Source organism: Triticum urartu, chromosome 4 (assembly GCF_003073215.2).
Source record: "Triticum urartu cultivar G1812 chromosome 4, Tu2.1, whole genome shotgun sequence".
NCBI classification, from domain to species: Eukaryota; Viridiplantae; Streptophyta; class Magnoliopsida; order Poales; family Poaceae; genus Triticum; species Triticum urartu.
In genome coordinates, this window is record NC_053025.1 from 333,546,987 (window position 1) to 333,570,250 (window position 23,264).

Consider the following 23,264-nt stretch of genomic DNA (forward strand, 5'->3'; position numbering starts at 1 on the left):
TTCTGTTGCTTAACTATATATGTTGCATATCATCGACTCATGTGACGATGCAGGTGTACAGATCATCGATGGCGAAGAAGTGCTACGCCAGGAGTATATGATGAGTGGCCGGAATGTCAGGCCCAAGTGTATCGGTTTCCGGTTTCTGAGCGACAGCCAGTAGTTAGTTTAGGTTCACGCTAATGCGAGAGAGGGATACTAACTCATGTACTACATAGTTCCGCTCTCACTCAAAGTGATAGCTCTTCTCGCATATATCATTGTTTAGATGGATGATGATGTAGTTTCAAGTAATCGAGAGTTGTATCGCAATTTTCGAGATGATGACGAGAGACCACTTTGTGTTGGATGATGATTATGATGATGACATGATTTGATGAGACTATTTGTATGTATATGCTATGATTACATTTGTTTGTGTATGATATGCTAAAGATTATTGTATAAAGCCTATACAAATACAAAACAAATATGCAGAAAAAAACAGAAACTAATAAAACTAGCAGTAGCGAGGGGAACAAAGTTAGAAGTAGCGCTCCCTTACCAGTAGCGCTTCCTGCTAAAAAGCATTGCAGATATTAGCAGCAGCGCTCTGCACTGAAGCGCGCTACTGCTAGCCATGTATAGCAGTAGCATGGGACAATAGGCGCTACTACTACACGTTAGCTGTAGCGCCTTATCAGTAGCGCGTCGTCCCACGCTATTGATAGGCAAAATACCCGCGCTACTGCTAGGGTTTTCCCTAGTAGTGATGGCGGAGTGGCACCGGTGCCACCAGGAGGACATCACCGACGAGCAAGCCTACTGGGTGGAGCAGACGGCAAAGCGCCGCGCGGACCGGTTGGACAGGCGTCGGCGGAAGGCCCCGGCATTATCACAGTGCGAGATCGTTGAAATGGTGGGCAGTCGATCTTTTTGGCTAATGATCCTGGTTGGGACGAAATGTGTCTTGATACCTCGAACCAGACCAGCGAGGATGATGGTGATGATGATGATGATGATGATGACGACTGGGACTAGGTTGTAGTTTATCTAGTTGCACTATTTAGTAGTTTTTTTATGTCGTTGCACCCTAGTTTTATTTATCTATGCTGTGGAACTATGTAAAATATCTATGTTTAAAATATGTATGCAATGTGCGTGCGATAGTGCGCACTGCATTTTAGTGCGGCTGCTAGAGCTGCGCGCGCGTGCTAAATTTTAGCGCGGCTGCTGGAGTCAGCGCTGCCCGCCATGCTTTTTCGGGCGATGGGCGCACTGCAAACTGCTTTTTAGCGCGCCGCGTGTTGGGCGGCTGTTGGAGATGCTCTTACATATTTTATGGCTTATTTTGACAATAGGCTCTAAAAAGGCGGAATAGAACTGGACCTTAACCTGTAATTCAATTGTGCATGCAATGACGAATCATTCCTGCCTGCTATAGTGTACATTTAGGCATCATCATACATGGCATAACCTAATACATGTCCATTCCATTGTAGAATCTGGAATATGCAATGTTTATGTTAGTTCATACATTGCACATGATATTTAAATGCCCCTTAAATTTGGTCAGTCAAGTGATGGTCTTTAAGCCTTCTTGTTTGCTTCTTTTCTTGATACTCCCTCCTTCCATCTATATAGGGCCTAATGTGTTTTTCAAGACCGCCTTTGACTATTGATAAGACAAATAATATATTGGAAGCTCCTTTCACGTATGAACTTGATGGTATGCTTTGTGTAACTTGCATGTCATATATTATTGCTCTAACACTTGGTCAATTTAGCCTCGAAAAACGATTAGGACCTATATAGATGGAAGGAGGGAGTATGTAAGATTTGCTCACACATCTGTTCAATTGCTTGTTTGCATCAGCTAGCCATACCAGGACTGTTTGCTTTGATTACTTGTTTTTCTTGATCTAACACTCTAACACAGCTTGTCAACGATTTAAACACTAAGGGCTACTGTAGTGGGGGCTTGTCTAACTCATAGGTGACATAAAGGTTTGGCTGTACACTAAAGTAGTCTCTCCAAGAGTACCTGGAGATCCAGTTCGAAGGCATGCCTACTTTTACATAGTGCACACATAGTAAATGCTCATTTGATTGTGTGCAAGTGCAAGAGATGTGGCATGTTTCATTATGTGGTGTTGTTTGTTATAATCTCATCCTTTTGTGTTGTTCACGGACTGGAAAGTATGCATATTTATCTTCCAAGGAGACGAGTAACTAGTTTGTGTCGCCTTGCAGAGGGGGTGCAATGAAGATAAGATTGAGGATTTCCAAGTACAAGATGTTAGGAAGGAGCCTTGCAAGAGAAGTAGGAGCAGTGCTGAGCCTGTTCAACCAGTTAAGGTAAGTCACTGTATCCAACTCAATAGTTTAATTCCTTGTTTGTTTCAGGCATAGTTAATTTGCTCTTTTCAATTGCTTTATTTGTCCTCAGTTAATGAGATGCCCAAACAATGATGCCTGATGTTGGGTACTTGTATAACTATTAGTTGACATAATTAAAGTCCTTACCATTTAATTACTCTCGAGAAGTGTTCCTGAAGCTTTGAAGTCTATTAACCAACTATTACTACATGAGGCTCACAATCTAGTTTATACTAGGCTAATGATTGCATAGTTTTGCTTGTTGTAGTAGGTTTGTATGAATCCCTCTGTTGTTCATTATGCTCCCTAAGACTTTAATTAAGCTACAGAATGGCCAACTGCTTGCTTACTTATACGCAACGTGCTGTCTAAATTTGTAACTTGTCTGTGTTTTGGATTTGGCCCAACATCATGCTCCTCTGGTGAGCTAAGAGAGATTTCTGTATGCAGGCTGCAGAGACTACCATTTTTATAATTTTTAAAATAACACCTGCTTATGCTTCATGACCTGTAACATCATTGTTAGTCCTGTTTTGCCATGTACAAAATAGTCTGTCTTGCTCGCTTCACTGTTGTAACTATATTTTTGCCCTAGTCATGTGTACTTACAGAAACATTTCAAGATGAAGTGACATCAACACAAAGATCTGCGAGAAGTGCGGCATGGCCGTTACCGAATGATTACGGATTGGAATTGGAATGTGTTGATGTTCTCGAGCATCAACTAGAGGTGGCAAGACAACGTGTACATGATTCTGAATGTACAATCAACAAGTTGAGACTGGACATGCAGGTATTAGATGCAGGAGTCAAAAAATGAAACAAGACACTAAGGTAACCACGAAAGAATTGGAGATTTTGCAGACTAAAATTTGTGCTATCTGAATCCGGCCAATCCTATTTTCTGAAGAGATTATAGTTCAAATGGTAAGTTCTGTTGATGCGTGTCCACGATGTATGAGCTTTATTTGTGCAGTGTATGTAATTTGCTATTTGTGTACGCTTTATTATCACTGGTGCCGAACTATAATGCCCAGTGGGTATATTCAGTTGTAATTTCTTTATTGTATAGTGTAGGATTATTCTATGTTTCTATGCCTTAGTATTTTTATTGTAGTGTATGTTTTTTAGAGGCGATTGTATAGAGTAGGATAATTCTTGAATATGCTATATTGTTGAAACAGGGCGCCAACACGCCCAAACATTTCCTGGACGCCATACAAACGAACAAACATGTGTAGTCAAACCGGGCCTTAATTGGGCTGGTCAAAATAATATTAAGTGGATTCCAAATGATATGGCCCACCATAACAATGGCTCTTAGTAGGCCGTTAACAGGCCAAAAGATCGATAGTGCCGTATAAATGGAAATGGTCCATGGGCCTCAGCAGGCCAAAATACATGTCAATTTTGTCTTGGCCCTTTTACTTTATGGGCCAGTAAGAGGCTGAAAGTGTTATGGGCTAGAGGAGGCCCAATTTGCAAACTAGGCTTTTAACAGGCCAAAAGTCGCGTTGGGCTAAAATGATGCCCTGCGGAACATGGGCCCCTAATGGACCTATCGTCAAAGGCCCAACTGTTGTGCGGGCCATTAACAGGCCGAGAGACAAAATGGGCTAGGAGTTGACCATTTACCGAATGGGCCGAGGACAGGCCTAAAGTCACAGCGGGCTAGAATTGGCTCAATTGTAGAATGGGCCGAGAAAAGGCTGAAAGATGTTCCGGGCCATTAACGGGCTGGAACTGACGAAGGGCTACTAATAGGCTGAAAGAAGCTTGGGCCGCAATTGGGCCCAAAGACATAGCGGGCCATTAACAGGCTAAAACTGACGATGGTGTGGAAATTGTCAAATCTAGAATGGGCCTTTGATGGGTCAATTCTATGTAACTTGTATGGGTCGTGCTTGTAAATGGGCCTGACTCAAGTAGGCCAATAATGGGCCGGCCCACTTATTTTCACAGGCCCAGCCTTTTAACCTGAATGGGCCACTGTTGGGCCGGTCCACGTGTCAACATATCATAGGCGCATCTCGCCCATTGGATGAGTGACACATGTGTCAACGCGGAGCTGACACGTGGTTCCGTCGGCCAATGAGAATTTTACACGTGGAAAATCGGCATTGTTCGTGGCTGTTAGTGGGTTATCGGATCCAAAACTGGACCCGATAGCTTAACGGCGACCCATTATGGTGGATGCCATGTGTCGGTCACCCTTAATAAAAGCACTTCCATGACGCAGCATTTATCGTCATGGAAGTGAACACTTCTGTGATGATAATTTTGGTAATGTCATGGAACACTTCTACGACAGCACAGGTATGACTATCTTGATTCTGTCATAAAATCGTCATGGATGTACATGCATGACAGAAAACGTGACCTACTGTGACAAACACGTATCATCACAGAAGTGTATTTTTTTGTAGTGAAAGCTTTGGACATGCGAACAATCTGACATGCTTCACTTCGTCTTCTAGAAGTTCTTATCTGAGCAAGTACGCAATGTACGGCATGGTCCAGTCGGGCATGATAGCCAAAATTTCCATGACCAGATTAATAACTGTGGGGACCTCGATTTCAGTCAGGTCAGACGGACCGACCACCTGTGGGGGTTCTTCAGTGAAGGGATCTTCTTTCTAGCAAGAGATCAAATCTAGCACAACAAATCTTATCTTCTACTCGCACAATTTAAGCTCTAGAACTCATCTAGTTCTTAAGTCTTTCTAGCAATAGATCAAATTCGTTACTAAAACTTTTGTGCAACACCCTCACAATCACATGTGATCTAGATCGATACCTACATCTCACTACTGCAGGATGCTGCTAACGCAACACTATGATCAGAGACACTTCGACGAAACTGTGTGCGATGCCATAATCGCAAACGGTGGTGTAAAAAACCGTCAAAAAGGTGCAAAACATTTGCGATGGAGGACGCATCAAACACGCTTCAGATTTTAGTTGTGTGTGTGATGTAGGGCATACGATTCAGCTCAATTAACTGTCTGCGATGAGGAGGAACGAAAGAAACGGGCAGCCAGATGAAGGTGTGTGTGATGTACAGCATAAGGTTCACTTGGATGAATTGTTTGTGATTAGGCAACACAAAAGAAACGGTCAGCCAGATCAAAGGTGTGTGCGATATACGGCATGCGGTTCACTCGAATAAATTGTTTGCGTTGAGACATGAGAAGAGAAACGGTTCAAATGGACAAGATGTGTCTGATACGAGGCAAACAGGTCTGTAATCGGAAACGTGTGCGAAGACCGATAACAACACAGACGATTACTGCTAACGAGCCGTGTGTGTTGTGAGCAAACGATTGCTGGTATACAATTGTGAGTGAGTGATGAAAACATCACCGAGGGGTTCCATTGTTTAGTCCGTGTGCGATGTGGTTTTCTTTGTCCGCTCAACATCTGCGCTCTGTTTACAGAGCATCAACATATATACTTAAAATGGCAGCATTGCATAACCAAATTAAGCATACAATTACACAAGTGACTACACACATAACATTTCCACACACCAAAGTAAGTAATTACATGCATACTATAGTAGGAGAAACGAGGATCTAATCATCTACTTATTGTTGCCATGACGCTTGCCATTGCTTTGCTTCGGCTAGATCCCTGGCCGTTTTGGGCAAGGAGGCACTTCCTCATGTCAACGATCCGCCTGTACATGTCGTAGCTCGTGTATGCCTCCTTGGCCACGTACACGACGTGAGCTTCGTCAAGTTTCTCCATCCAGGCCGAGTGCTAGGCACGCTTGTCCTTGTTGCATGAGTCCTTCATGTCTCTGTAGTAGGGGTCGATGATGGCCTCGGCGAGGTAAACCAGTGAGTCCTTCTCATTCTCCTTGCTGCCCCAGATCTTGTATTGGCCCTGGATGTCGACAAGATTCTAGCAGACGATGCCCGAATTCTAGAGCGCCTTTTCATCGTTGGTGATGTCCACCATAGCGAACATGTAGTGGGGGATGTTGACAAACCTGGCGAAACGCTCGCAAGGCCTTGTAGCCAGGCAGTAGTGGTAGAAAAGGATGTGGTGGCGCAGGCACATCTGGGCAATGACGACCTTGGGACGAGACCCGGCACAAGTGCGGGTGTACTCGAGGTCGAACCCGACCACCTTGTACTTCTCTGCGGAAAACAACAGCTCTGTGATGTGGATGGAGTGCTCCACCCAGACCGGGTCGTTGGTGTACACCATCGAGAGGTCCATGAACCTTCTATGGGTGTCCACCACGGCACGCATGGGGAACTGCTGCTCGTCGTCGGTAGCCGCTCGGAGCGCCATTGGAGCCACGCAGGATACCCTCTAAGAATTTCTCGTGGTGGGTGTGCTTCTTGCAATGGTGGGGCGCGATCGAATAGTTGAAGAGACACAAGGGTTAAATGGCCGCTGTAATAAATGGGGATCGGTCGGCCTGTAATCAGCATGTCTTATCACGGCATTCAGAGCACAGGATTCCAGTGCACGCTTGACAACACCGCACCGCACTCGTGGGCTCGAAGAGCCGCCAAATGTATCGTCGGTGAGCCTGTTCCCGCGCTACCGCGTTGTTTACCGCACAAGCTTCCCGCCTAGCTAGTTTGGCCACGCGTCGGGTAGAAGAGGGACAAATCGTGGGCATTTATTGGCAAAAGGCTTTGTAAAAATGAAGTGTGTGGAATGACTTCAATCATAAGTTTACCCATGGGTGATGAGGTCAAAGTTACACAGAAGGGTGATGATGGACACTCGAGTGCGATAGTTAATTATGCGCTCTACAGTGCACACGGTTGAAGAAACCAATTGTGTGCAATAATGTTGAAGATCGCAGTCGAGTTAGCTATACAGATCGTGTGCTGTGAGATTGAAAAGGTAAACTGATTCGAGAATGGTTAATAAAACCTAAGACCATTACATATTAAGGTCAAAATAGTGCTAGCAATATACGAGTCTCATACCATGTCATTTCAACGATTGTACCACAAAAGCTCAAAATGTTACAAGGTTCAAATTCCAGAGTTATATGGCTCAAATTCGAAGATTACAGGGTTCAAACTGATATTAGAAATGAAATTCAGCTCATCAGCTGCAAACGCTCACGCTGATTGCTACCTCTTGAGCACTTGCGTTGGTTTTCCCTTGAAGAGGAAAGGGTGATGCAGCAGAGTAGCGTAAGTATTTCTCTCAGTTTTTGAGAACCAAGGTATCAATCCAGTAGGAGGCTACGCGCGAGTCCCTCGCACCTACACAAAACAAATAAATCCTCGCAACCAACGCGATAAGGGGTTGTCAATCCCTACACGGTCACTTACAAGAGTGAGATCTGATAGATATGATAAGATAATATTTTTGGTATTTTTATGATAAAGATGCAATGTAAAATAAAAGGCAATGAAAATAACTAAGTGTTGGAAGATTAATATGATGGAAGAGAGACCTGGGGGCCCTAGGTTTCACTAGTGGCTTCTCTCAAGAGCATAGGTATTTTACGATGGGTGAACAAATTACTGTTGAGCAATTGGCAGAATTGAGCATAGTTATGAGAATATCTAGGTATGATCATGTATATAGGCATCACGTCCAAGACAAGTAGACCGACTCCTGCCTGCATCTACTACTATTACTCCACACATCGACCGGTATCCAGCATGCATCTAGAGTATTAAGTTCATAAGAACAGAGTAACGCCTTAAGCAAGATGACATGATGTAGAGGGATAAATTCATGCAATATGATAAAAAAACATCTTGTTATCCTCGATGGCAACAATACAATACGTGCCTTGCTGCCTCTACTGTCACTGGGAAAGGACACCGCAAGATTGAACCCAAAGCTAAGCACTTCTCCCATTGCAAGAAAGATCAATCTAGTAGGCCAAACCAAACTGATAATTCAAAGAGACTTGCAAAGATAACCAATCATACATAAAAGAATTCAGAGAAGATTCAAATATTGTTCATAGATAAACTTGATCATAAACCCACAATTCATCGATCTCAAAAAACACACCAAAAAAGAAGATTACATCGAATAGATCTCCACAAGAGGGGGGGAGAACTTTGTATTGAGATCCAAAAAGAGAGAAGAAGCCATCTAGCTAATAACTATGGACCCGAAGGTCTGAGGTAAACTACTCACACTTCATCGGAGAGGCTATGGTGTTGATGTAGAAGCCCTCCATGATCGATGCCCCCTCCGGCGGAGCTCCGAAATAGGCCCCAAGATGGGATCTCGTGGATACAGAAAGTTACAGCGGTGGAATTAGGGTTTTGGCTCCGTGTTTGATCGTTTGGGGGTACGTAGGTATATATAGGAGGAAGGAGTATGTCGGTGGAGCAACAGGGGGGCCACAAGGGTGGAGGGCGCGCCTGTTGGGGTAGGCGCCCCCCTACCTCGTGGCTTCCCTGTTGGTTGCTTGACGTTGGGTCCAAGTCTCCTGGATCTTGTTTGTTCCAAAAATCACGTTCCCGAAGGTTTCATTCCGTTTGGACTCCATTTGATATTCCTTTTCTTCGAAACCATAAAATAGGCAAAAAAACAGCAATTCTGGGCTGGGCCTCCGATTAGTAGGTTAGTCCCAAAAATAATATAAAATTGTATAATAAATCCCAATAATGTCCAAAACAGAAGATAATATAGCATGGAGCAATCAAAAATTATAGATACGTTGGAAACGTATCAAGCATTCCCAAGCTTAATTCCTGCTCGTCCTCGAGTAGTTAAATGATAAAAACAGAATTTTTGATGTGGAATGCTACTTGGCATATTTTCAATTTAATTCTTCTTAATTGTGGCACGAATATTCAGATCCAAAAGATTCAAGATAAAAGTTTAATATTGACATAGAAATAATAATACTTCAAGCATACTAACTAAGCAATTATGTCTTCTCAAAATAACATGGCCAAAGAAAGTTCATCCCTACAAAATCATATAGTTTAGTCATGCTCCATTTTCATCGCACAAGAATGCTCTCATCATGGACAACCCCGATGACAAGCCAAGCAATTGTTTCGTACTTTATAAACCTTCACGCAATATATGAGCGTGAGCCATGGATATAGCAATATGGGTGGAATAGAGTATAATGATGGTGGTTATGTGGAGAAGACAAAAAAGGAGGAAGTCTCACATCAACGAGGCTAATCAATGAGCTATGGAGATGCCCATCGATTGATGTTAATGCAAGGAGTAGGGATTGCCATGCAACGGATGCACTAGAGCTATAAATGTATGAAAGCTCAACAAAAGAAACTAGTGGGTGTGCATCCAACTTGCTTGCTCACGAAGACCTAGGGCAATTGAGGAGGCCCATTGTTGGAATATACAAGCCAAGTTCTATAATAAAAAAATTCCCACTAATATATGAAAGTGACAAAACAAGAGACTCTCTATCATGAAGATCATGGTGCTACTTTGAAGCACAGGTGTGGAAAAAAAGATAGTAGCATTGTCCCTTTTCATTTTTTTGGGCCTTCTTTTTTTGGCCTTTATCTTTTTTTTCTTTTTTATATTGGGACAATGCTCTATTAAATGATGATCACACTTCTATTTATTTACAACTCAATGATTACAACTCGATACTAGAACAAGGTATGACTCTATATGAATGCCTCCGACGGTGTACCAGGATATGCAATGAACCAAGAGTGACATGTATGAAAGAATTATGAACGATGGCTTTGCCACAAATACTATGTCAACTACATGATCATGCTAAGCAATATGACAATGATAAATGTGTCATGATAAACAGGATGGTGGAAAGTTGCATGGCAATATATCTCGGAATGGCTATGGAAATGCCATAATAGGTAGGTATGGTGGCTGTTTTGAGGAAGATATAAGGAGGTTTATGTGTGAAAGAGCGTATCATATCACGGGGTTTGGATGCACCGGCGAAGTTTGCACCAACTCTCAATGTGAGAAAGGGCAATGCACGGTACCGAAGAGGCCAGCAATGATGGAAAGGTGAGAGTGCGTATAATCCATGGACTCAACATTAGTCATAAAGAACTCACATACTTATTGCAAAAATCTACAAGTCATCAAAAACCAAGCACTACGTGTGTGCTCCTAGGGGGATAGATTGGTAGGAAAAGACCATCGCTCGTCCTCGACCGCCACTCATAAGGAAGACAATCAAAGAACACCTCATGTTTCAAATTTGTTACATAACGTTTACCATACGTGCATGCTACGGGACTTGCAAACTTCAACACAAGTATTTATAAAATTCACAACTACTCAACTAGCACAACTTTAATATCACTACCTCCATATAAAACAATCATCAAGCATCAAACTTCTCTTAGTATTCAAAACACTCATAAGAAAGTTTTTACTAATCTTGAATACCTAGTATATTAGGATTATTTAAGAAAATTACCATGCTATTTAAGACTCTCAAAATAATCTAAGTGAAGCATTAGAGATCAATAGTTTCTATAAAAAAATCCACCACCGTGCTCTAAAAGATATAAGTGAAGTACTAGAGCAAAACTATATAACTCAAAAGATATAAGTGAAGCACATAGAGTATTCTAATAATTTCCAAATCATGTTGTCTCTCTCAAAAGGTGTGTACAGAAAAGATGATTGTGGTAAACTAAAAAGCAAAGATCAAATCATACAAGACACTCCAAGAAAAACACATATCATGTGGTGAATAAAAATATAGCTCCAAGTAAAGTTACCGATGGAAGTAGACGAAAGAGAGGATGCCTTCCGGGGCATTCCCAAGCTTTGTATTTTTGGTGTCCTTAGATTATCTTGGGGGTGCAATGGTAATCCCTAAGCTTAGGCTCTTGCCACTCCTTGTTCCATAATCCATCAAATCCTTACCCAAAACTTGAAAACTTCACAACACAAAACTTAAAGTAGAAAATCTCGTGAGCTCCGTTAGCGAAAGAAAACAAAACACCACTTCAAGGTACTGTAATGAGCTCATTATTTATTTATATTGGTGTTAAACCTACTGTATTCCAACTTCTCTATGGTTTATAAACTATTTTACTAGCCATAGATTCATCGAAATAAGCAAACAACACACGAAAAAAAGAATCTGTCAAAAATAGAACAGTCTGTAGTAATCTGTAGATAACGCAAGATCTGGAACCCCAAAAATTCTAAAATAAATTTCTGGACTTGAGGAATTTACCTATTAATAATATTCAAAAATAATTAACTAAATAGCACTTTCCAAATAAAAATGGAAGCAGTTCTCGTGAGCGCTAAAGTTTCTGTTTTTTACAGCAAGATTAACAAGACTTTCCCCAAGCCTTCCGAACGGTTCTACTTGGCACAAACACTAATTAAACACAAAAAACACAACCAAAACAGAGGCTATATAAATTATTTATTACTAAACAGGAGCAAAAATCAAGGAATAAAAATAAAATTGGGTTGCCTCCCAACAAGCGCTATCGTTTAACGCCCCTAGCTAGGCATAAAAAGCAAGGATAGATCTAGGTATTGCCATCTTTGGTAGGTAATTCTTCAATGAGGCATCTACCATCCTTAGGAATTTCTTTTTTTTTATTTATTATCAAACTTTTAGGCACAAGATCTAAAAATTCATTTGTAACAAATGGTTCCTTAATGATAGCAAAAAGATTGGGATGAATACTTATAGATTTGAGATCCGCAGTTTCCTTACTAGAGGATTCACCCTTATTTTTAGAATCATACATAAGCTTGGCAATTTTAGTGGGAGGAATTGGAGTATTCTTTATGGAAGAAAAAGCGGTTCCCAATTTGGTAATAATATCCTCAAGTTTATTGATTCTAGTGGAATCCTGATTTATTTTCTCATTAACTATAGGTTCCTTTTCTTTAATATTTTTCAAAGTGACTCCTACTTTAGATCCATATTGGGTGATTCGGTTGTGGATCTTTTTATCCAAATTTTCAATTAACTCTACAGTAGCAACATTATTCTCAATAATTTCAAGTCTTTGCATTACATGCTCCAAAGTTAACATAGTTCCATTAACCCAAAGAGGTGGTGAGCCAAACAAATCTATCATAGCATTATAAGAATCAAAAGTATGGCTACCCAAGAAGTTCCCTCCGGTAATGGTATCAAGGATATATCTGTGCCAAGGAGTAGAGCCTACATAAAAATTGCGAAGAAGAACAGAAGTAGATTGCTTCCTGGTAGATCTATTTTGAGCATTGCAAATTCTATACCAAGCGTCTTTTAGATTTTCTCCCTCCCTTTGCTTAAAATTTAGAATTTCATTCTCGGGAGACAACGGAGAAGATAGAGGACTCGCCATAATGACAAGCAAACGGAAAAGAGGCGAACGGAAAGAGAGGGAGGATAGAGAGAGAGGGCGAATAAAACAGCAAGGGTGAAGTGGGGGTGAGGAAAACGAGAGGCGAATGGTAAATAATGTAATGCGGGAGATAAGGGTTTGTGATGGGTACTTGGTATGTTAACTTTTGCGTAGACCTCCCCAGCAACGGTGCCAGAAATCCTTCTTTCTACCTCTTGAGCACTTGCCTTGGTTTTCCCTTGAAGAGGAAAGGGTGATGCAGCAGAGTAGCGTAAGTAATTCCCTCAGTTTTTGAGAAACAAGGTATCAATCCAGTAGGACGCTACGCGTGAGTCCCCCGCACCTACACAAAACAAATAAATCCTCGCAACCAACACGATAAGAGGTTGTTAATCCCTACACGGTCACTTACGAGAGTGAGATCTATAGATACTATAAGATAATATTTTTGGTATTTTTATGATAAAGATGCAAAGTAAAATAAAAGGCAATGAAAATAACTAAGTGTTGGAAGATTAATATGATGGAAGATAGACCCGGGGGCCATAGGTTTCACTAGTGGCTTCTCTCAAGAGCATAGGTATTTTACGGTGGGTGAACAAATTACTGTTGAGCAATTGACAGAATTGAGCATAGTTATGAGAATATCTAGGTATGATCATGTATATAGGCATCACGTCGAAGACAAGTAGACCGACTCCTGCCTGCATCTACTACTATTACTCCACCATCGACCGCTATCCAGCATGCATCTAGAGTATTAAGTTCATAAGAACAGTGTAATGCCTTAAGCAAGATGACATGATGTAGAGGGATAAATTCATGCAATATGATAAAGAAACCATCTTGTTATCCTCCATGGCAACAACACAATACATGCCTTGCTGCCCCTACTGTCACTGGGACAGGACACCGCAAGATTGAACCAAAAGCTAAGCACTTCTCCCATTGCAAGAAAGATCAATCTAGTAGGCCAAACCAAACTGATAATTCGAAGAGACTTGCAAAGATAACCAATCATACCTAAAAGAATTCAGAGAAGATTCAAATATTGTTCATAGATAATCTTGATCATAAACCCACAATTCATCGGTCTCAACAAACACACCGCAAAAGAAGATTACATCGAATAGATCTCCACAAGAGAGGGGGAGAACTTTGTATTGAGATCCAAAAAGAGAGAAGAAGCCATCTAGCTAATAACTATGGACCCGAAGGTCTGAGGTAAACTACTCACACTTCATCGGAGAGGCTATGGTGTTGATGTAGAAGCCCTCCGTGATCGATGCCCCCTCCGGCAGAGCTCCTGAACAGGCCCCAAGATGGGATCTCGTGGATACAGAAAGTTACAGTGGTGGAATTAGGGTTTTGGCTCCGTGTTTGATCGCTTGGGGGTACGTAGGTATATATAGGAGGAAGGAGTATGTCGGTGGAGCAACAGGGGGCCCACGAGGGTGGAGGGCGCGCCTGGGGGGCCCCCTACCTCGTGGCTTACCTGTTGGTTGCTTGACATAGGGTCCAAGTCTCCTAGATCTTGTTCGTTCCAAAAAGCACGTTCCCGAAGGTTTCATTCCGTTTGGACTCCGTTTGATATTCCTTTTCTTCCAAACCCTAAAATAGGCAAAAACAGCAATTCTGGGCTGGGCCTCCGGTTAGTAGGTTAGTCCCAAAAATAATATAAAATTGTATAATAAAGCCCAATAATGTCCAAAACAGAAGATAATATAGCATGGAGCAATCAAAAATTATAGATACGTTGGAGATGTATCACTGGTTCGCTGAACATGGATATCAAAGAGGTTCAAACTAATATCACCGCTTCTAAGTCTGGTTTCAAAACCTCACAATTTTTGCAAAGGGGTCAGCCACTAAGAATTCATGTATGGGGTTGACATGATGATTTCCGATTACTCTGGCATCTGAAGTTCCAAAATGAAATTCAGCATGTTTGGAGCCTACTCCATTCTGCCGCAGGCGCCGGCGCTGATCAACAAACCATTCATTTTTGCAAAATAAATGTAGGGCAAACCTCATTTCCTTCAGCACCCTTGCTCTGAGAACAAAGAACCTAGCAAATATGATCTCCGGTAAGGTCCCTCGGTAGGAGTCCAAAGTAATTTCTGAGAGATGCAGATCTAGGCATTCGACGTGATTATTATATTGTATCACATTATCGACCACTGGGCCTAATCTTATCTACAAAAGAAGAAAACATGTTAGTTCCTACATGCAGTTTTGAACATTACTACATGCTTATTTGGTTTGCAGGATTTGTAAAATGCACTAACATGCCATCTTTGATCTGACATGATTAACATGGGCATTTGATTACATTCTAGAAAAATGTAGACTTCTTCACAAGAGGTTGGAGTGGATGAAAAGTTCCCTAAGAAAACTAGTACAGATGAATCCAAAGGAGAAATGCTTATTGATTGTAACCGTATGGATCAAGCAACCAATATGGGGGGGGCATGTATGTACTGAAATCCTCCAAATAAACCTTCAGAAATCGTAGTACATTGTCATTGTAAACTTGGAAAAAGGTGTCACAAATTGAACTCCCTTATGGTTAACATTGAGCAGGAAAGGAACATCACCTCGATATATAGCTTCTCCATGCACGGAAAGCATCTCAGGAAACTGACAACTTGCTCCAGGTTGGGGCCGATAGATTCTAGTGCCAAGACCTTTACTGTGCGCAGTTTCGGGTTCAAGCTTGTCAGAATCATTTTCTGAATGACAGACGAATAAACATCTTCAAAATTAGAAATAATGTTAATTTGTAGAAGGAGTGGTAGAAGGCGGATGTTGTACCTGAGCGGGTGTGGATCCAATAACAAGTTCGGAGTATTTGTCAGACGAGTAGCCCACCACTATCAATTTCGGTGTAGAAATGACATTGATTCTTGTTGGACCTTCTTGATCAACTACAAGTAATCTCTCAAGTGCGGGTGTGTCCTCAATGACCATACCATGGTACACATCTTGTGATGTCTTCCTGCCGCACCAGCAACACACATAAATAGTCCGGAGAGTCATGGAGGTGATGTGGAAGGTACTCAACCCATTGATCGCCTCAAGACGAAGGTACTCGAGTGTAGCACAACCACGGAGTAGGCGCTCCGTGTCACCATTTGAGAGGCAGTCGATGACGAGCTCGAGGTGCTTTAGCCGTGGTAGAATAAGAGCGGGCGCGTCATTAAGGGGGGATGGCAGTTCGTGAACATGGCGACGCACAACGTGGGCGCGAGGCGGAGTGCGGACGTTGGCAGCGGCCGCATATGCCCATCATCAAAAGTGAGCTCCTCGAGATGATCTAGGGCGGTGGATCGGAACCAGTCGTCAAGCTTGGATCGGTCCTTGCCGTTGGAACAGAACTTGCCCATTCTAAGGCCTTTGGTTGGGCCAAGGTGACTGCCGAGGATCTTGAAGAATGCATCCAAGCTTTTGTGATAGCCATGGCAGAGCTCGTGGGTGTCGATGGGGTCGAGAGGGCTGGAGTTCCATAGGGGGCACCACCGCCGAGAAAGGACGGTTGTCCGCACTCCATATTTGATTGGGAGGAGGGAGATGATGACTCTCAACATATCATCGGGGAGGCTACTGATGAAGTCTAGGCCTGGTGGAGTCGCTTGCGGTTCTATCTCGCCCCACCTCTACTTGTTGGCAGCCCCATTCTCCACCTCCGGAGTCTCCTTGTCGGCGGCGCTTTCTGATAGAAATGGGAGTACAGGGAATATTTAGTTAAAACAGGGCAATAGAAAAGTGTATTGGTAACAAGAAGTTATTAGGTAGGAATATGGTAAGAAAAGGGAATAACAATTGGTTGCTTAAATACTACACAATTCATTTGACATTGCTGGGTAAGTCAACATGCAGATAGTTGAAAAGAAAACTTACTTCAAACAAAGTCTGGACAGATGATTTTGTCGGGGAAGTTAGCATATATCTCATGACCAGGCCCTTTTATGTGCAGTGCAATTTTAGTGCCAGCTTTCAGTACATAAAACTTAGAAAATTCTTTCCAAAAGCCAGTGCCAAAATAGGAGTCACCACGTTCATCAAGTCTTACAGTAGCAACGATTGTAAATCCATGGTTTGTGCGCAGTATGACGTCCGTGGAGCCTTGATCTATGTAAAGGGAAAAATTGTGCACTACATAATCTGTTGTATAGCAAGGGATGTGCTACAGAAAATGGTAGGATTGTTAAAGAAAATATGGTAACATGCAAATATGGGCCCAGATTAAAAGAACTATACAGCAGTTGAAATTGAAGGATAAAAATCTATAATTAAACAGATAGAGTAAACATGATGTCATGGAAATGTGAGAGTAATCAAAAGAACAATACATCATTAATTTGCCTAAGATAGAAAGAAGAGGGGGGAAATCCGCTTTGATGTATATGGTGCATGTGGCACCTTTTATCCAAATGTAGCAATATTTAGAATATGTTCAGGAAAGTAGGCCATGCCAGTCGATTTAGGGTGAGATTGAACATACCGCATGCGTCTTCAAATTATATGGTACGGTGAGATGGAATCTTTGGCGGAGGTCGCAAAGTCCTGAAGTGTCGGCACACTGTACATTCTATGAATGAAAGAAAACCCTCAAATCAGCTCAAATAAAAATGAATTCACGGTGATTTCCGCTGGGTGATTAAAGGGGGCAGATGAACTAGGATAAGAGATGAGACAATATCTCATTAAATTAGTTACCTTGTCGTCCATGAGAAAGAACCCTCAGTGCGACAGATTCCCCAACCGAGCAGAGCTAGGTCGACCGCGGGCAGCCTCGAGAAAGTCGATGGCGATAGGCGGCGGCAAGCGAAAGTGGCAAAATGCGGTGGGCTTTGCCGACAGCCTGGCGGCGGCTGCAGGAGTCGAGCTAAGTGTTTACCGCCATGATAGGTGGTTCCATGGCATAGACGCAGAGGAGCTTGTGCAAGTGTGAATGTGGAACGTACCGGAGGGGGTGGCGGGCGGGGTGAGGGTTTTGTGATATGGGGATGGTGAGGGTTTTCTTTTTTGCAAAATGGACATCCATAGCCGCCATTCCAGGTCCTAATACACCTGTTATGCATTCCTGCATAAAGCTCCCTCAGGATTTGCCTCTTGTACCTCATCTGGCCATCTTCATCCTCGCTGTCCACATCGTCAGACAACACCTATACTGATGTGGACATAACTATCATAAAAACATCTACAAAAAACTACACGTCAAATTAATAACCAGGTACTTTTGTTTCTTCGTACGCATGATTTAACTATCAAGAATATGATGCTCCACTCGTTATTCATTTTAATTATACTCAGGAATGGAGGGGTCAAAGAGTCAACAAGAGAGAGCATTTGGAGATGCAAGAGGAAGATGCATGTACTAACATGCATACATGCATTGCGTACACATGCATGCATAGACTTTGGAATTTTTAAGGATGGATCAGCCGTGCATGCATCCAAGTGGGCCATGGACATGCTACGCATCAACCAAGGAAGTGGGCCAGAAGTTTTCCATCTAAGGAGTCAGAGGCCACGCCACCCACGCAACTTCTAGGGTGCACCACGACCAGACGATGAAAAACAGGATAGCCTGGATTAAATCTAAGGAGAGCCAGAGACGGCGCAGACCAGGACATTGTCTGTGCGATGCCGCCTGTCCGCACCCTTTAATAAATAGCCAGTCTAGGTTAGGGTTTAGACTCGGGTTTTGTTTAGAGAAGTTTAGCTATATTGCTACTTTTATTTGTCTTCGCTCATAGCGGCTAGTGCGACCGTCAAGACATCCTATCGGAACCCCATTTTGTGAGATTAATCCCATCTAGCATATTCGCAATTTTGAGATTGCTTGGCTATTATTTTCTTGCATGTTCTTTGACTTGCTTGCAGGAAAAATCCTTTGTGGATAGGTCGATCACGCCGTTGGCTGGGTCAATAACGCCGTCGAGTTGGTTCAGCGATTGCCATGGATATCAGTCGTGTACGGTTCTCCCTGTATAGTTGGTAGCCGGATCGTGAGGGTCAAGTCCCACCAAAAATCGTAGTTATCTCTCTCTCATCGAAAGATCGGGCCCCAGTTCACATCAAGTGGTATCAGTTTTCAGGTTCATCGGTGAGAGATTTACATTTTTGTTAGATTAGATCATTTTTCGTCCTACAAACCACACAAAAAAGCCAAAAAATTTAGATTAGTTCATCCGCTGCACCTATCTTTTTAGCCTTTAGCAATTTTTGCATCTAGTATTTGCTTAGTTGAATTTTTGGTTACATTCATCTAATACTAGTGCTGGTCTAGATTAGTCTGAGAGGAAATTGCCTTCTAGATCGAACTTTGTTTTTTTCCAGCGTATTTTCTGCCACACGCTCCTCTAGTCCTCTGTAATCTGGAAAGATATAGACAAAGGCAAGATTGCATCGATTGTTTCTAGTTTTATCGATTCCTGCATGCAATCGGACACCGTATCGGTTACATCTGCTGTCCTATATTAAAATAAACAATCCTTGCATTCCACGCTTCCACATAGTACTGCGCGCACACTCCAGCCTTCTGCCGCTAATGCCCAAGCATATTGTTTCCATCAGGACATCCATCCATCAATACTTGATTCATACCACCGCTAGAAGCACACATCCCATCAGCAATCAATTTTTCTTTAGTGAATCAGCTATCATCTTTGGTCCGTGACTTCTGCTTGCTGCCGGCTTGAAAGAAAAAAAAGAAGGAAAAAAATAAAAATAAAAAGTGAAAAAATAGACAAGAAAAAGTAAAAAAAAAGTTCAGGCTGAATAGCATCTTTTGAAATATCTTTTGCAGAACCTTTACTTGGTTCATATACGTGATATCTGCTGGATATTTTTCTGCTCTAGTTTTTCATACACGGCGTTTATACCTCACTTATATCCAGCTTTTAGAGCTAATCATATTTTGATCGGTTTTCACATTCATTTGATTCAGTATCTGGGCTTAGATTGTTTTCTCTCTTAGTAGTCGACTGCCAGCACTAGTTAGGAGTTTGAGCAATTTTTCATCTTGCATTGCTTTTTGCTAAATTGTGCCACTGATATTGTGAGTTGAGAAGCCTTTTCCAAGCTATTCTTTTTCCTACCAATAAGTACAGGTCCCGGTTCCGCTGATCCTGGTTATCGCTCCAACCAATCTTCATCGGTCGTTTGAAGCCAACACCAACGCGCCGATCACCACCTGTTGCATTGGTAAGAACAAGTAAGAATTTGATACTAAGCTTGAGTGTGAGTGATTTTTTCCCACCACATCCTACTAGTTGATAGGGTTTATACACTGTGTTTTTTCTCTTCCGCTAAGAATGGCACAAGATCAACCCACACTTGAGGGTCTCACCACGGATGTGAAAGTCGCCAGCGAGCGTCTCATCCAACTTGAGGGTGCTTAGATTGTGGCCAAAGAGAGGCTCAAGGCCATAGAGGATGCATAGGGTGTTGCGAACACATAGCTACAGGACATTTTTCACGTCTGGACGAGTTGCAGACTGCACCCCCCATAAACAACAACGTTGATCCTGTATTTCATGAGCTCGGCGTATGCCCATGGGTCATCCACAACACCCAGCTACTGCCACTCATGCCGCCACCATAAACTAGCACCAACAAATTCCTCCCCGCATCGAGCAACATGGGGACAACTACGAGGATTATTCTGGTGACACCGAAGACGACCAAATGGTCAAGAACCACAATGACAGTGCTCATCGACAACTGCGTTTCAACCATGAAGGTATGGAACAAGGTCCACACAGGTATGATGTTCGAGATTATGACCACTATAGTGCTAAAATTAAATTTACTATGCCTGCTTTCAATTGTAAATATAATCCAGACATTTATCTTGATTGGGAACTTTCAGTTGAACAAAAATTTGCATGTCATGATATTCCTGAGAACTATAGAGTTAGGGCAGCCACTAGTGAATTTACAAACTTTGCTTCTATATGGTGGAGTGAATATTGTCGTATTAATGCGAATAATATACCTGCTACTTGGGATGCTTTAAAACGAGCTATGCGACAATGATATGTTCCTTCATATTATGCTCGTGATAAACTAAATGAATCGCAACATTTAAAATAGGGTAGTAGTTCTGTAGAGGATTATTATCAAGAATTGCAAATTGGATTAGTGCGATGTGGATTAGTTGAAACCGAACATGCTATGATGGCTAGATTTTTAGGTGGTTTGAATCGTGATATTCAGGATATATTGGACTATAAGGAGTACAATTCTATTACTCGTTTGTTTCATTTTGCTCGTAAAGATGAAAGGGAAGTACAGGGACGACACAACAAGGGACGGGGTAACTTTTCTGCAGGTCGCCGCTCATCTTGGACACCCTCTCCTACTGTTTCGTCCACTACTAAGTCAACACCGCCTATCTTGCATAATGGTGCACACCCATCAAGTTCAAAATCAACCCCACAATCATCCGAGGCTTCGAAAGCTATTTCTCTAGCACCAACCACTTCGTCTAGATGCACAAGGGACATGAAGTGTCATATATGCAAAGGTGCCGGGCACTTGATGAAGGACTGCCCAAATAAACAAACATTCATTGTGTGGGAAGACGGTGAGTACTCCTCTACTAGTGATTTGGACGAAGATACACGCGCTATGCTTGCCACTAATAATGCAGGTGACATTAAGGAGCATGACACAGAGGAGATACATATTAATGCTGAGATGGCCGATCAGTACCCAGTCTTGTAACCTTGTGAGTACTTAGTGCCTAGGTGGGGCATACTGAGATGCCTCAACGCCATAATCTTTTTCAAACTAAGATTTTTGTCAAAGGGCATTCCGTTCGTGTGATCATTGATGGTGGAAGCTGCAATAATTTGGCGAGTATAGAGATGGTCGAGAAACTTTGCCTCACCACTACGAGACACCCCCATACATATTAAATCCAATGGTTCAACGATTGTGGTAAGTTGAAGGTAACACGTCATGTGCGAGTACAATTTACAGTTGGTTCATATCGTGATTATGTTGACTGTGATGTTGTACCTATGCAAGCTTGTTCTTTATTGTTAGGTCGACCTTGGCAATATGATAATATTGTTACTCATCATGGTAGAAAAAATTCGTATACTCTTGTGTTTGAAGGAAAAACCATCAACTTGCTTCCTATGACCCCTGATGAAATAGTAAATGATGGGAAAGCTAAATCAACTGATCGTACTATGCACACTATGCTTGCTATCAGTTCTGAAATGTTTCCGTTGAGTGTCCCAACTTGTGATCCGGATATACAGTGTACCCATATAGTTAGTTTGAATCCCCATAATTCATAGATAGACTTTGTGTGGGATCAAACTTTTCATGATATTCCTAATGGTGCTATAACAAATTCATTTCATCCTCATGAGCTAATGCCTTTGGAACGGCCTATATACGTTGCATCTACTTTTGCTTCGCTCTATGATATGTTCCAAATAAATAAAAGCCGAGGATGGCTTTGTTTTCAAGAAAGGGAGGATGATGTGGACATAACTATCATAAAAACATCTACAAAAACTACACGTCAAATTAATAACCAGGTACTTTTGTTTCTTCGTACACATGATTTAACTGCCAAGAATATGATGCTCCACTCATTGTTCATTTTAATTATACTCAGGAATGGAGGGGTCAAAGAGTCAACAAGAGAGAGAATTTGGAGATGCAAGAGGAAGATTCATGTACTAATATGCATACATGCATTGCGTACACATGCATGCCTAGACTGGAATTTTTAAGGATGGATCAGCCGTGCATGCATCCAAGTGGGCCATGGACATGCTACGCATCAACCAAGGAAGTGGGCCAGAAGTTTTCCATCGAAGGAGTCAGAGGCCACGCAACCCACGCAGCTTCTAGGGTGCACCACGACCAGACGATGAAAAACAGGACAGCCTGGATTAAATCTGAGGAGAGCCAGAGACGGCGCAGACCAGGACATCGTCTGTGCGACGCCGCGTGTCCGCACCCTTTAATAAATAGCTAGTCTAGGTTAGGGTTTAGACTCGGGTTTTGTTTAGAGAAGTTTAGCAATATTGCTACTTTTATTTGTCTTCGCTCGTAGCGGCTAGTGCGACTGTCAAGACATCCTATCGGAACCCCATCTTGTGAGATTAATCCCATCTAGCATATTCACAATTTTGAGATTACTTGGCTATTATTTTCTTGCATGTTCTTCGATTTGCTTGTAGGAAAAATCCTTCGTGGATAGGTCGATCGCGCCGTTGGCTCGGTCGATAATGCCGTGGAGTTGGTTCAGCGATTGCCGTGGATATCAGTCGTGTACGGTTCTCCCTGTATAGTTGGTAGCCGGATCGTGAGGGTCAAGGCCCACCAAAAATCGTAGTTATCTCTCTCTCATTGAAAGATCGGGCCCTAGTTCACATCATATACAAATATTAAAACAAATTTGGCATAAAATCAATGATTACATGCCGTGCAGTAGGATTAGGAATTTATGGCTATTTATTTATACATATCCAGATATTCTGGTTCAATTTTTAAGCACAGTCATCTATGTACAGACCAATCTTGAAGAAAATAATGGCACAAACATATGTAGGTCATTCAAAATCAATTGTCAAGTCCTGGCTAGGAATTATT